A 14927-nucleotide genomic window follows, 5' to 3' on the forward strand; every position below is an offset into this window, starting at 1 on the left:
ACGCGTCAAACTCACACCGAGAAGCCACGCACGCGATCGCCTCGAGTAATTCTGCACCGTATACATATGCGCGTCGCATCTCTCCGTGCATGCGCGCAAAGTGATGATTGAATTGACACACAAACGTGACCCGGCCTGCTCGGCTCATCAGCAGCCAGTGGAATTTGCGACGCCAAAGTGACAGGGAGAAAAAAAAAATGAAGAAGCCAGCTGCGGGCTGGGAGAAAACAAAAACAAAAGAAGTGCCATCAGCACTCGGTGTTCCCAGGTGGTCTCCCTCCCAAGTACTGACCGAGCCCAATGCTGCTTAGCTTCGGTGATCGGACGAGAACCGGCGTATTCAGCATGGTATGGCCGATGGCGAGAAACAGTCGTTTCGAGAGGCTTATGTACTGTTTTAACGCCTCTGACTACACATGCAGCTAAGCGCTGTCTTTGTTATGAGGCACCGAGTGTTCATTTACATGTTCTGAGCTGTTTCCAACCATTCTGACGAACCGAGCGCGCGTTGGCACTACAAAAATTGAAGAGCAGTGCGAGAGCGGCGATCGCGAGTTGTTTACACATGGATGCAGGGTGCACGGACTGCAGTCCGGGCGCCGATGAGCCCGAACTGTGCGCTTGTGGCCACGCCAAATGGTCTCAAAAACTGTGAAAATTGCACTGCAAACTGGTGAATGAGGCACGTACGCGTCAAACTGACACCGAGAAGCCACGCACGCGATCGCCTCGAGTAATTCAGCACCGTATACAAATGCGCGTCGCATCTCTCCGTGCATGCGCGCAAAGTGATGATTGAATCGACACACAAATAAACGTGACCCGGCCTGCTCGGCTCATCAGCAGCCAGTGGAATTTGCGACGCCAAAGTGACAGGGAGAAAAAAAAATGAAGAAGCCAGCTGCGGGCTGGGAGAAAACAAAAACAAAAGAAGTGCCATCAGCACTCGGTGTTCCCAGGTGGTCTCCCTCCCAAGTACTGACCGAGCCCAATGCTGCTTAGCTTCGGTGATCGGACGAGAACCGGCGTATTCAGCATGGTATGGCCGATTTTTTTTTTTTTTTTTCTTTATTGCCGTGAAACAGAAAACAAAAATACACATGATAAAACACGTCAACTACACTTGAGCTAACGCGTACGCGGCTAAAATCTTTTCAGGTTCACCAACTCATCAAATAGACATTGCCAATGTGGTGGATCCTGCTGCATCCTGAAAGTTTCGCGTATATACACCGCACTTTCAATGAAGTTTTCACGCGCAGATCGTGTATTTATATCTGCGTGACGCACCTGCATTCGTGTTTTCCACAAACTATGGAGACCAAGAAGCATAATTAAATCATAAGGTGCATCATCGTTCTGCACTGGTAGGAATCTGATTCCGTACGGAGTTAGGGGAAGTTCCTTTTTAATTGTCCTTTGGAGGACGTCCCACAGAAAAACAGCATCCCAACACTGTAAGAAGACGTGTTCAATTGTCTCCGGTTTTTTGCACAACAGGCAATTTGTTGTCCATGGGACGAAGATACCTTTTTCATTCAGCCAGGTTTTAACAGGGAGCGTATTAGAGTGAAGTTTGAAAAGGAACGTTTTAGCAGATGGCCTCACGGGCATCTTCTTTACTCTTTTCAAAACATATCCTGCCCTGGGCCTCCACAGTGTATTTCCCTGTAAAAAGGCACCGGCAGCATCACGTCAATGAGATCTTTATACAGTTTTTTTCTGGGAACATTGAAAAGGTAATCAAAAGAAAACCGCACTTCCAGCAACTTGCACGAAAAAACAACTTCGCGCAGGTAGCCAGTCACAGTACCAGGCATGCTTTCACATGACACAATCCATTCAGGGAGCAGCCTCTGCAATCGCACTTGCATCACAGTTCTTAGAAAGGTATCTTTTTGATCGCGCAGGAATATAAATCGCGAAACCACTTGTCGCAAGAACAAATGAGCAAGGCCAAGCCCGCCCCTTTTAACAGAAATAAACAAGTTCGTCCGGGCGGTTTTTTCCCATGTGGATGCCCAAATAAAAACAGCAAAAACGCGGTGCATTTTCTGAATTGAGGTTCGTGAGACACACAACACATTCATGAGGTACCACAGCCTTGAAATAAGAAAAACATTGCAAATGGAAGCGCGCGAAAACATTGAGAGTTGCCTTCCTTGCCACGCATTCGCTTTTTCTTTCGCTCTGGATGTTTCTTCCATCCAGTGCATGTTGGCATCTCGATAACAATCTAAAGGCACGCCTAGATATCGCGTTGGGAGAGCAGACCATCGCAGCTTACAGAAGAAATCAGGTGTCACGTCCCAATCACCGTGCCAAAACCCAGAGCTTTTCTCCCAATTGATCTTACATCCGGTTTGATCACAAAATGTTTGGATGACACCCGTAACTTCAAAGATGCTCTTTCTAGTTGCACAAAACACTGCTATGTCATCAGCATATGCCAGCATTTTCACGTGTGCTGATTGCAGCTTGAACCCTAAAATGCGATCGCTATCAATGATAGCCAAGCAAAGTGGCTCTAAATACAGTGCAAAAAGCAGGGGTGAGAGTGGGCAGCCCTGCCTTACCGATGAACGTACTGCGATGCTGTCAGTCAGTTCACCATTCACTATAATACGGGTCGTGCAGTTCGCGTAAGCCATTTTAACACCCTCCACTATGACTTTTCCAAGGTTAGAATGCTCCAAAATGGAAAAAAGAATTTCGTGAGAAACACGGTCAAAGGCTTTCGCCAAATCTAACTGCATCATGGCTATCTGACCACCGAGTGCATCAACACATTCTAGTACGGTTCTTGCGACATGTATATTCGTGGCAATGGATCGACCCTTGATGCCGCACGTTTGATGAGATCCAACCAGTTTTTTTATTACGCTTTGCAGTCTTTTTGCTAAAACCTTCATATACACCTTGTAGTCAACATTGGTGAGGCTAATCGGTCGATATGACCCCACCAACAGTCGTTTTTCCGGATCATCTGTCTTGGGTATTAGCACAATGTGCGATGTAGCGAAAGACAATGGAACAGTATTACGTTCATAAGCTTCAGTGATTACATCGTGCATAAACTGAGCCGCATACTGCTGAAAAGTTTTAAAGAAGGCAGCGCTTAGACCATCCGGCCCAGGGGCCTTCCCAGGTGTCAGGTCATCTATTGCAGATTCTATCTCCTGCAACGTTATCGGTGTTTCTAGGCGCGCTTTACTTTCGTCATCCAGTGCAGGCATCAGTCTTAGAAAGTCTGTTTGAAAGCCGCCTACAGTCTCAAGCTTAGCGCTAAGCAGTTCTTCGAAGTGCTCTGCTACCGCATGCTGAATATCTTTAGCATCTTCTGTGATATGGCCGCCATACCTTATACTCCTAATTTCTTTCTGGCAGGCGTATCTTTTCTCGTCTGCTAGGGCTCGTTTTGTCGGCACTTCTCCAGCCCAAAGTTTTTCAGCCCTTGCACGTATGACAGCCGCTGTGTATCTTTCGCTGTCGATTGTTTCCAGCTCACTTTTAAGCTCTCGTATTTTACTGGCGAAATGCCCTGGCACAGTACTTTCCATGCTCAAAAAAAGAGCAAGTTGTTCATTCAGTTCTTTTTCTTTCTCTTTGTATCGCAGCTTACTACTCTTTTCTATTGCTTTCAATTTGACCCACTCTTTGAAGCTGTCCCATTCCGCTGCAAAACTTACTGGTCGCATAGCAAGACGATTTTCAAACTCTGTCTTAACTTCAGTAAGGAACTCTTCATCGGCAAGAAGTTTGGCATTCAGTTTCCATAGGTACCAGTTAAATCGCGATTTCTTTCCTTTGCGACCAAACACTGCACTCACGAGACAATGATCGCTGAAAGACACAGGTTTGACATCATATGCAGTACATAGGGAAACAAGATCTACCGAGGCATACACCCTGTCCAATCTGGCATGGCTATCTCGCTGAAAGTGCGTGAACTCTGGCTGGTTTCCAGTAGAGAACACACTACCAACATCCTCAAGGCTATACTCATGTACAAGTGCATTCAACAGCTCGGAGCTCCTGTCTCTTCGAGGTTTACACTTGGCCGCTCGGTCCACAGCTGCGCACACACAGTTGTAGTCACCAAGTACAAGCAAGATTTTGTCGACCTTCAACCACAACTCAATAGACTGAAAAAACAATTCACGCTCACGCCCTGAATTGGGAGCATACACACACACAACACGCCAGCATAAATTAGAGTAGGTAAAATCGGTAACCAAAAGCCGACCACTTGGACAGGCAAAAACGGACTCTACGCTTACTCCCAGCGTGTTACGTATAAATAAAAGGCACCCACCCGATACACCAACAGAATGGCATACACACACATAAAAGTTTGTTTGAAAAGAAGCCACCATACGGTCAGTGCTTTCTTGGCTCTCAATCTTTGACTCTTGCACAGCTGCTATATCTATATCATTATCCACAAGGAGGCGACTGAGCTGGCATTGTCGCCTTCTCGCTCCCAGTCCTCTAACATTCAAAGTAGCTACGTGTAACGGCGAATTAAGCTTGAGAGTCATGTACTAGAGAGAGACGCCAGTACCGGCATGGTGCCTACCTTCATGGTTGCGTGGCCTCCGCTTCTGACAAACAGCGGCGTATGCATGCATGTAATGTCCTGCCAGCAGAATGTCGGGATGCATTCAAACGAAGTCCAAGCCCATTGTTTCATTTTTGCTAACACACGCACCACTTGGTTGTAGAAGGTTCGTGACGCTGGTCGGTAGGCAGCCGACCCACAAATCGTTCAGGTCTCCACAAAAACTACGGAGGCGGTTTCCCCGCCTGCCGCGTGTCAGCCGAGAAGTTCGGCTTCGGTCTTAACGTGGCTCTTCGGATGCCAGAAGTTTTCGGCGGCGGCTCACCACAAACACCGCCTGGCAGCTGAGTCTCCTCGACGCTTTCCTCATGCGGACGTTTCGCGGCAATTAAGGCTGCTGTCTCCGGCCCAACCTCCATGGCATCAGTACAGGAAGGCTCAGTACTGAGATGATCCTCAGCGTCAGAAAATTTGGTTAAGTCTTCTGACCCTTCCTTTGACTCGCTTTCATGGTCCTGGGATGGAACGTTCAAGACATGCCGAGGTTCATTCTTTTCATTTGAGACCATCACCTTACCCTTTGTTAAAACCGTCATGGAAGGCGCGTCCTGTTTCGTTGACTGACCTCTAATGTCAGCAGCCTCCTCCGCATCCGCCTCGTCCATAATTAACTCGGACGAGTCTTCGCTGGTCCCAGGTCCGGCAATGCTAGCGTAGGTTCGTGCACACTGGTTGTCTTCATGCCCGAACCGTCGGCAGGTTCCGCAGCGAGGAACCCGGCACTCTTTGCGGATGTGACCCGTACTCCGGCAGCGTAGGCACAACGGGGGTCTGCCTGGCACAATGACGAGCGCGAGCTCACCGCTAACATTGAGCTGATGCGGCAGGTCGTCGAGCTTCATGCCAGCTTTCAGCTTCAGCGTGACGAGTCTAGTTGTAGAGCCCTTTTCCAGCATACCTTTAACACGCCAGCGCTCCCGGGAAACGTCTGACACCTTTCCGTACGGCGCAAATGCAGCACGAACATCTTCATCTGGCACGTTGTGAAGTAGCCAGTGAAGCTTGAGTCGCACGTCCTGGTTCGCCGGGTCAATCACCAAGCAGCGACCGTTTTTCACAGACAGCTCACCTACACTGACAATCTTGTTGACGGCTTCAGTATCCTTGAGAGTGACGGCCCAGACGTGGCTCATCCGATACGCCCCCATAGCGATAACATCGGGGATTAGCGAGTGTTGTGCTAAAGCATCCCGGAAATCTTCCACCCGGTACGGGCGGGCCCTGATATCGGCGTGCAAAAAAACGGTATTCAAAACAAACCGACCTGTTGGAAGTGCAGGCAAAACGACCTGGTAAGTGTTGTCCTTTTCAGCAGTCCTGTTACCGCGGCCTGACATGGCCGCTGAAGCCGCTCCTGAGGAGCCCTGCATCCTGCGTCCGTTCACTGGCGTGGCCGGAAGCAGAATCCAGCATGGTATGGCCGATGGCGAGAAACAGTCGTTTCGAGAGGCTTATGTACTGTTTTAACGCCTCTGACTACACATGCAGCTAAGCGCTGTCTTTGTTATGAGGCACCGAGTGTTCATTTACATGTTCTGAGCTGTTTCCAACCATTCTGACGAACCGAGCACGCGTTGGCACTACAAAAATTGAAGAGCAGTGCGAGAGCGGCGATCGCGAGTTGTTTACACATGGATGCAGGGTGCACGGACTGCAGTCCGGGCGCCGATGAGCCCGAACTGTGCGCTTGTGGCCACGCCAAATGGTCTCAAAAACTGTGAAAATTGCACTGCAAACTGGTGAATGAGGCACGTACGCGTCAAACTGACACCGAGAAGCCACGCACGCGATCGCCTCGAGTAATTCAGCACCGTATACAAATGCGCGTCGCATCTCTCCGTGCATGCGCGCAAAGTGATGATTGAATCGACACACAAATAAACGTGACCCGGCCTGCTCGGCTCATCAGCAGCCAGTGGAATTTGCGACGCCAAAGTGACAGGGAGAAAAAAAAATGAAGAAGCCAGCTGCGGGCTGGGAGAAAACAAAAACAAAAGAAGTGCCATCAGCACTCGGTGTTCCCAGGTGGTCTCCCTCCCAAGTACTGACCGAGCCCAATGCTGCATAGCTTCGGTGATCGGACGAGAACCGGCGTATTCAGCATGGTATGGCCGATGGCGAGAAACAGTCGTTTCGAGAGGCTTTTGTACTGTTTTAACACCTCTGACTACACATCCAGCTAAGCGCTGTCTTTGTTATGAGGCACCGAGTGTTCATTTACATGTTCTGAGCTGTTTCCAACCATTCTGGCGAACCGAGCGCGCTTTGGCACTCCGAAAAATGAAAAGCAGTGCGAGAGCAACGATCGCGAGTTGTTTACACATGGATGCATGGTGCACGGACTGCAGTCCGTGCGCCGATGAGCCCGAACTGTGCGCTTGTGGCCACGCCAAATGGTCTCAAAAACTGTGAAAATTGCACTGCAAACTGGTGAATGGGGCACGTACGCGTCAAACTGACACCGAGAAGCCACGCACGCGACCGCCTCGAGTAATTCTGCACCGTATACATATGCGCGTCGCATCTCTCCGTGCATGCGCGCAAAGTGATGATTGAATTGACACACAAACGTGACCCGGCCTGCTCGGCTCATCAGCAGCCAGTGGAATTTGCGACGCCAAAGTGACAGGGAGAAAAAAAATGAAGAAGCCAGCTACGGGCTGGGAGAAAACAAAAACAAAAGTAGTGCCATCAGCACTCGGTGTTCCCAGGTGGTCTCCCTCCCAAGTACTGACCGGGCCCAATGCTGCTTAGCTTCGGTGATCGGACGAGAACCGGCGTATTCAGCATGTTATGGCCGATGGCGAGAAACAGTCGTTTCGAGAGGCTTAGGCACTGTTTTAACGCCTCTGACTACACATGCAGCTAAGCGCTGTCTTTGTTATGAGGCACCGAGTGCTCATTTACATGTTCTGAACTGTTTCCAACCATTCTGACGAACCGAGCGCGCGTTGGCACTACAAAAATTGAAGAGCAGTGCGAGAGCGGCGATCGCGAGTTGTTTACACATGGATGCAGGGTGCACGGACTGCAGTCCGGGCGCCGATGAGCCCGAACTGTGCGCTTGTGGCCACGCCAAATGGTCTCAAAAACTGTGAAAATTGCACTGCAAACTGGTGAATGAGGCACGTACGCGTCAAACTGACACCGAGAAGCCACGCACGCGATCGCCTCGAGTAATTCTGCACCGTATACATATGCGCGTCGCATCTCTCCGTGCATGCGCGCAAAGTGATGATTGAATCGACACACAAATAAACGTGACCCGGCCTGCTCGGCTCATCAGCAGCCAGTGGAATTTGCGACGCCAAAGTGACAGGGAGAAAAAAAAATGAAGAAGCCAGCTGCGGGCTGGGAGAAAACAAAAACAAAAGAAGTGCCATCAGCACTCGGTGTTCCCAGGTGGTCTCCCTCCCAAGTACTGACCGAGCCCAATGCTGCTTAGCTTCGGTGATCGGACGAGAACCGGCGTATTCAGCATGGTATGGCCGATTTTTTTTTTTTTTTTCTTTATTACCGACTTGGCAACTACAAAGAACGATGAAAAGTCGCATGGAATTAAAAACACAAGTCACTTTCTTACAGGTTTCTTGTGATAGAATGGATAAGGTGACATGAGCTTGTCCAAGACTGGCAGCCATTCCGGGGGTTCAGATTGCCCTCCGAAAACATCACGCGTGTACATTACACTTTCAACAAAGTATTGATGGGCTGGGTGTACGACAACATGCTCATGGCGAACATCCATCCGCGTTCTCCATATGCTGTGCATACACAAGACCATCAATAAATCACTGGGCACTTCTCCTGGCTGGCCGCGTGGAAGGTAGCGTATGCCAAACGGCGTTATTGGTAAGTCCTTTTTAATAGTGCGTTGTAGCACGTCCCACAAAAAAACCGCATCGTGACAATCAAGGAAAATATGCTCTATGGTTTCCAGCTTTTTGCAAATTAAACAGTCAGCAGACCAAGGCACGAAAAGGCCTTTGCTTTCCAGCCATGGCTTCACCGGAAGAGTGCCGGTATGCAATTGAAAAAAGAAAGATTTAGCGGACGATCTGATGGGCATTCTTTTCACTCTCTTCAACACGTCCCGCTCCGGACCCAAAGCATATACAGCGCGATAAAGAGGCACAGGTAAAAAGGTTTCCAATAAATCTTTGTACAGCCGTTTTCGCGTAACAGTACACATATACTCATTTGAAAATCTCGCCTTCACTATTTGGAAGGACGCGACAACTTCGCGAAGAAAAGCACTTAGAGCCATTGGCCCTGTAGACATAGTCGAAACTACATATTCCGGCAGTGAATCACGCAATCGCACTTGGATTACCGTTCTAAGAAAAACATCGCTTTGTTCGCGCAAAAAAAAGAACCTGGTTACAATCTGCTTTAAGTATAAATGTGACAAGCCCAGTCCACCGTTATGCACCGTATGAAAAAGATTGCATCGACTGGTACGCTCCCATGTTGAAGCCCACACAAACGTGGCAAATACCCTATGCAGTTTTTGAACAGAGATTCTTGACATAGATAACACTTGCAGCATGTAAAAAATTTTTGCAACTAGGAACATATTGCAAACGGTAGCTCTTGCGAACATAGAAAAGTTATGTCCTCCCCATTTGTTTGTTTGGGTTTTCACTTGCTCAATTTCACCGGCCCAACATTCCTTGCTTTCACGGTAGTGCTTTAGTGGCACACCAAGGTAATTGCCTGGCGTTATTGTCCATTGCATACTGGAGAACAGTTCAGGCGCGTATTGCCAGTTTCCGTGCCAAAATCCTAAACACTTTGGCCAACTAATTTCACTTCCACTTGCAGTGCAAAAGGCAGTGGCTTCTTTTACAACTTCTTGCACGCTCTCATGGTCAGTACAAAAAACCGCAATATCGTCCGCGTATGCCAAAACCCGAATTTCACTTTGAAAAAATCTATAACCGCGTATGTTTGGCCTTGTAAGCAATCTTAGACAGAAAGGCTCCAGATAAAGCGCAAACAAAAGGGGAGACAGAGGACAGCCCTGCCTTACTGACGACTGAACAGGTATACGATCAGTTAACTGCTTATTCACGACCAGTCTCGCTGAACAGCACTCGTAAGCCATTTTCACGCCCTTTGTAATCACGGAACCAGCATTGACATACTTTAAAACAGAGAACAAAATTTCATGTACCACTTTATCAAATGCTTTGTGGAGGTCTAATTGCATCATGGCTACGTGGTCATGCATCGCGTCACAACATTCGAGTACACTCCTTGCTGCGTGTATGTTAGTAAAAATGGTCCTTCCTTTTATACCGCATGTCTGATGTGGGCCTACAAGAGAAGTAATTACACTTTGGAGTCGTCGTCCTAATACTTTCATGTAAATTTTATAGTCAACATTCGTTAGACTTATAGGACGGTAAGACGCTACAGACTGAAGCTTAACATGGTCATCTGTTTTCGGGATTAGTACAATGTGTGACATTCGAAAAGACGGAGGAGGTACGTTCTTTTCGTAGCATTCACTAATAACTCTTTCCAGTAAAACAGCCATTTCAGTTGGAAAGGCCTTGTATATGGCAGCACCAAGACCATCTGGTCCGGGTGACTTATTGGAATTTAATTCCCCGATAGCGGCCTCAATTTCCTCGGAAGTAATACTTGCTTCAAGTGTCTGCGCCACTTCGTCTTCTACTCTTGGCATCAGCGAAAGAAAGTCTTTTCTGAAGCGTTCAATGTCCGGTGTTTTCAGGCTAAACAATTCGCTGTAAAATTCTACAAACGCCCGTTCAATAGTTTTTTTTCCGAGGTAACTACGTTCTGATAGCAGATTTCTTTTATCTCTTTTGACACTGCGTACCTTTTTTCGTCACTAAGTGCCCTTTTCGTGGGCGTCTCTCCGAGCCACAATTTTTCGCTGCGTGCCCTTATCACCGCACCGCGATACTTCTCTTCGTCTATCACCTCAAGTTTGGTTTTTATCTTTTTTATATCTTGGGCGAACAAGCCAGGCTTAACGCTCTCCATGCTAAGCATGTATTCAAGTGTGCTACGAAGTTCTTTTTCTTGTTCTCTTTCTTTACGTCGGAGAGTGCATGCTCGGTCAATAGCAGCTATCTTTATCTCGCACTTAAACTGCTCCCATGCTTGTATAAAATTAGAGTCATTTTGTAACATATGCCTAATATATTCTTTAACTTTAGTGGTAAACTCTTCATCCAGCAGCAGTTTTTCATTAAATTTCCATAGCTCCCAATTGAACTTTGTTGCCTTACTTTTCATGCCTAGAGTAATCATTACGAGGGAGTGGTCACTAAAGCTCATGGGAAGTGTTTCATATTCCGAGCACAAGGGCACACAATCAATGGGAACGTATATTCGGTCCAACCTTGCATGACAGCTACCTTGAAAGTGCGTGAACTTTGCTTGGCCTTCATGCGTCATTATACAGCCAGCATCTTCAAGCTCTGCCTCAATAACAATGTCAGTAAGTAACTCTGCACTCTTGTCACGAAGGACACGGTCTGTTGTTCTATCTTCCGGTCTACAGACACAGTTGAAGTCTCCAAGCAGGAGAACACGCCTCTCATGTATTAGGAAGGATTTCATATAGTGAAAAAACTCTTCCCGCTCAAACGTTCTAGTCGGCGCATAAACGCAGATCACTCTCCAGTCCAATCCAGAAAAAGTGAAATCACATATCAATAGCCGCCCACTCTCACACGAGAACACAGACTGCACACACTCTATGCAATTTCGAATGAAAATGACACATCCCCCCGATCTTCCAACCGCATGACAAACGCAAACACTATATCTAGAACGATATATTTCAGCCATTTTCTCTGTTTGTTGTTCGCTTTCCATTTTGCTCTCTTGAACTGCTAGCACATCAATTTCATTTTCCAGCAGAATGCGGTTAAGCTGCAGTTGTCTCCGACGCGTTGACAGCCCTCTCACATTTAGCGTGGCTACGCGCAAGCTAGTGGTTAAATTCGTCGCCATCTCAAGAAATTATATATCGCGAAACATATATCACCCACATCGCTTTTGCAGAAAGACAGCATTGCGGTTGATCTGTTGCACGGGATGACCATTCTTCCTTTTTGGCGAGTCCGTCCGTCGTTCCAAGCGCTGCTCCCGATCATGGACCGGGCTTGTAACGTCTCGACCGGAAAGGGTACCCCCGCTATGGCGGAGGCACAGGTGACACAGTTCTCCGGTCTGGGGGCACGTTTGGCCTTGGCTTGAAGGACGCCCGGCGAAGGGGGGCTGCCTTCAGTGGAGGCTGTCCGCTTTCCGCTCCTCCTTGGGTTGATTCCTCGTTGACACTGTCTTCGTGCACCCGCTTCACAGGCAAGGTAGAAGCAGCTGGCATCTCAGCTTCAGTGTCCCCCTGTTCCTCACTGTGTTGCGTAGCCGACGCTGGGCTTGCTGCACTGGCATTGCCGTTTTCTTTCGTGGGTGTCTCGGTCCCAGCGACATTCGGCAACGGAACTATCAACTCTGATTCACAGTGTTCTTTAGGGGCAGGGGTCTTCTCAGAGGACTGTCCGTTCTGTTCTGCCTCCTCAGTGATTCCACTGCTCGCTTCCTCGGCGTCCACTGCGTCCATCAAGTGCTCGCCTGCCACTTCACTCGGCACGGGGCCTGCAACGTTGGCATACGTGCGCACACACTGCGACTCGTCATGGCCGTAGCGACGACACAGCCCGCAGCGCGGCACACGACACTCACGACGTATATGTCCTTTCCCGCGGCACCGGAGGCAAAGCGGGGCTCTGCCTGGGACGTGGACGAGTGCGACGTCCTCGGCGACCCGAAGCTGATGCGGCAGGTCCTCGATGGTAACGCCCACTTTGAGCTTCAGCGTGACCGTTCGTGTCGTTGAAGCCTTGTCGACACAACCTTGCACTCTCCACTTGTCTCTTGAAATTTCCGTAACTTTTCCAAAAGCTGCCAACGCCGCTCGCACGTCATCGTCTTGCACGCCGTGAAGCAGCCAGAAAAGCTTCAACCTGATGCCTTGGTTACAGGGGTCAATGACCACGCAGCGGTGCTCCTTCACTTCAATAGCTTGGGCTTCCAAAATCTTCGCTTTCGCCTCTTCACCTTTAAACGTTACCGCCCACACGTGATTCATTTGGTATGCCCCGAGGGCAACCACTTCCGGCAGCAGTGAAAGACGAGCGAGGGAGTCTCGAAAGTGCTCCACCCGGTACGGCCTGGCTTTTATGTCGCCATGCAAAAAAACAGTATGTAAAACACTCGAACCTGTAGGCAGATGCGGTAGAACCAGTTCATAATCCTTGGTAGGCCTTTCCGTGCTCCTGATACCACGGCCCAGCTGGGCCGCTGAATCCGCTCCTTGGGAGCCCATGATAATCACGTCCGTCACGCTCGGTGGCCGGAAGTGGAATCCGCATGGTATGGCCGATGGCGAGAAACAGTCGTTTCGAGAGGCTTATGTACTGTTTTAACACCTCTGACTACACATCCAGCTAAGCGCTGTCTATGTTATGAGGCACCGAGTGTTCATTTACATGTTCTGAGCTGTTTCCAACCATTCTGACGAACCGAGCGCGCGTTGGCACTACAAAAATTGAAGAGCAGTGCGAGAGCGGCGATCGCGAGTTGTTTACACATGGATGCAGGGTGCACGGACTGCAGTCCGGGCGCCGATGAGCCGAACTGTGCGCTTGTGGCCACGCCAAATGGTCTCAAAAACTGTGAAAATTGCACTGCAAACTGGTGAATGAGGCACGTACGCGTCAAACTGACACCGAGAAGCCACGCACGCGATCGCCTCGAGTAATTCTGCACCGTATACATATGCGCGTCGCATCTCTCCGTGCATGCGCGCAAAGTGATGATTGAATTGACACACAAACGTGACCCGGCCTGCTCGGCTCATCAGCAGCCAGTGGAATTTGCGACGCCAAAGTGACAGGGAGAAAAAAAAAATGAAGAAGCCAGCTGCGGGCTGGGAGAAAACAAAAACAAAAGAAGTGCCATCAGCACTCGGTGTTCCCAGGTGGTCTCCCTCCCAAGTACTGACCGAGCCCAATGCTGCTTAGCTTCGGTGATCGGACGAGAACCGGCGTATTCAGCATGGTATGGCCGATGGCGAGAAACAGTCGTTTCGAGAGGCTTATGTACTGTTTTAACGCCTCTGACTACACATGCAGCTAAGCGCTGTCTTTGTTATGAGGCACCGAGTGTTCATTTACATGTTCTGAGCTGTTTCCAACAATTCTGACGAACCGAGCGCGCGTTGGCACTACAAAAATTGAAGAGCAGTGCGAGAGCGGCGATCGCGAGTTGTTTACACATGGATGCAGGGTGCACGGACTGCAGTCCGGGCGCCGATGAGCCCGAACTGTGCGCTTGTGGCCACGCCAAATGGTCTCAAAAACTGTGAAAATTGCACTGCAAACTGGTGAATGAGGCACGTACGCGTCAAACTGACACCGAGAAGCCACGCACGCGATCGCCTCGAGTAATTCTGCACCGTATACATATGCGCGTCGCATCTCTCCGTGCATGCGCGCAAAGTGATGATTGAATTGACACACAAACGTGACCCGGCCTGCTCGGCTCATCAGCAGCCAGTGGAATTTGCGACGCCAAAGTGACAGGGAGAAAAAAAAAATGAAGAAGCCAGCTGCGGGCTGGGAGAAAACAAAAACAAAAGAAGTGCCATCAGCACTCGGTGTTCCCAGGTGGTCTCCCTCCCAAGTACTGACCGAGCCCAATGCTGCTTAGCTTCGGTGATCGGACGAGAACCGGCGTATTCAGCATGGTATGGCCGATTTTTTTTTTTTTTCAGTAACAAAAACCTTTATTTACACATATATGTACAAGGCAGCAACTCAGCCAATAGCCGAGTGCATTGATTGCTTCTAGTGTCAACGTCGGCCATAGGAAGCGTGAGGGGACATTAAGGACAATAAAAAATTATGTCCAGAGGTCTGGCAAGAAAGGGTCAGAAAAAGTGTAACATATAAGCCTACAATGAGCCGCCACTAAAGGACAAAGGGGGAAACCAGAAAAGTAGAGAGAAAAACCCACAAAAAAAAAAAAAAAAAAACGCCACTTGTGCAACGCAGCGTGAAGCATCAGCGGCACCCAAACCGTTCGTACTGGCGTGTCTTGAAGACCATCACAGCGCGGCAGCCTCGCTGTAGTTCCTCCTGCAGGTTTTCGTCGGTGCCAGAGGACTCCAGTGCACTCACTGTCCACTCTGTTTTGTCCAATAGGTGCCGCCACGCTGGTTTCGGCCAACGCACGCACTCCACCACATCCACGCGCGCACGCC

The 14927-nt window shown here is 49.1% G+C and overlaps 3 non-coding genes and 4 pseudogenes across 3 annotated transcripts; all 7 read right to left on the reverse strand.

Annotated features, from left to right (window-relative positions):
- Positions 1-243: 243 nt before the first annotated feature.
- Positions 244-362, reverse strand: LOC146192850 (5S ribosomal RNA). The gene has a single exon (XR_014707021.1). It is a non-coding gene; the product is annotated as a 5S ribosomal RNA (ribosomal RNA).
- A 572-nt stretch (positions 363-934) lies between these two features.
- On the reverse strand, positions 935-1053 carry LOC146192851 (5S ribosomal RNA; annotated as a pseudogene).
- A 5568-nt stretch (positions 1054-6621) lies between these two features.
- LOC146192852 (5S ribosomal RNA) lies at positions 6622-6740 on the reverse strand. The gene has a single exon (XR_014707086.1). It is a non-coding gene; the product is annotated as a 5S ribosomal RNA (ribosomal RNA).
- Positions 6741-7307: 567 nt separating this feature from the next.
- LOC146192853 (5S ribosomal RNA) lies at positions 7308-7426 on the reverse strand (annotated as a pseudogene).
- Positions 7427-7998: 572 nt separating this feature from the next.
- Positions 7999-8117, reverse strand: LOC146192854 (5S ribosomal RNA; annotated as a pseudogene).
- Positions 8118-13618: 5501 nt separating this feature from the next.
- Positions 13619-13737, reverse strand: LOC146192855 (5S ribosomal RNA). The gene has a single exon (XR_014707022.1). It is a non-coding gene; the product is annotated as a 5S ribosomal RNA (ribosomal RNA).
- A 569-nt stretch (positions 13738-14306) lies between these two features.
- On the reverse strand, positions 14307-14425 carry LOC146192856 (5S ribosomal RNA; annotated as a pseudogene).
- Positions 14426-14927: the final 502 nt, after the last annotated feature.

Source organism: Amblyomma maculatum, chromosome 4, assembly GCF_055883805.1.
Source record: "Amblyomma maculatum isolate TAMU_Amacu chromosome 4, ASM5588380v1, whole genome shotgun sequence".
Classification (NCBI taxonomy): Eukaryota; Metazoa; Arthropoda; class Arachnida; order Ixodida; family Ixodidae; genus Amblyomma; species Amblyomma maculatum.